The following is an 837-nucleotide window of genomic DNA, read 5'->3' as shown; positions in this document are numbered from 1 at the left end:
CCGCACTGGGATTGGGCCCTGGGGTCCCATGCTGGCCCTGCTTGCCAGGATTGGGACCTGGAGCCCAGTGCCACCTGTGCCTGGCCCTTTGCACTGGGATGGGGCTCTCCATGGGTCTGGAAAGTTGACAGAAGAGGATCAGTGCCGCTGCTCCCTGTCAAATTTTTTGACCTGTGGGGAGCCCCAGAGGCCAAATTACACAGCATCATGGGTTGGATTTGGCCCACAGGTCAGGGGTTGAGCATCTGTGCTCTGTAGCATCCATTTTTGCCAGTGTCACAAACAGAATACTGGGCTAGATGGACCATTGGTCTGACCCAGTATGGCACTTTTTATATTATGTAATCCATTTTCTTCTGGATTTCAAGTTTCCAGTTTATTATAGTGATAGCATTAGATTTGTATTAATAAGGCCACATACACAACTAATCACCAGTAGTAAAGTACATATAATTGTACCTCCATAAGTTAAGACCATTCCTTCCTATGTCTTCTCCAAACTAAATAGCCCTAGTTCTTTTAGCCTGCCCTCATGAGTCTTGCTTCATTTTTGTTTCTCTGTCCCAGACTCTTTCCATTCTGTACATGCCCTTCATGAAGTGCAGGGCCCAAAACTGGACACAGTACTACAGTTGAGGCTTCACCAGTGTTGAATAGATTTGCAAGTGATACTCCTGTTGATAGAATCCGGTACACTCATGGATTTTTTTGCAATGAGAGCACACTGAAGCTCTTATTCAGCTTATGATCCATAGTTTCATAGTTTCTAGGGTCGGAAGGGACCTGAGCAGATCATCTAGTCCAACCCCCTGCCATGGCAGGAAGAGCACTGGGGTC

Source organism: Gavialis gangeticus, unplaced genomic scaffold (assembly GCF_001723915.1).
Source record: "Gavialis gangeticus isolate Ggan-Ray unplaced genomic scaffold, GavGan_comp1, whole genome shotgun sequence".
NCBI classification, from domain to species: Eukaryota; Metazoa; Chordata; order Crocodylia; family Gavialidae; genus Gavialis; species Gavialis gangeticus.
The sequence above is the reverse complement of the archived record's forward strand: the minus strand, read 5'-3'. Positions refer to the sequence as shown.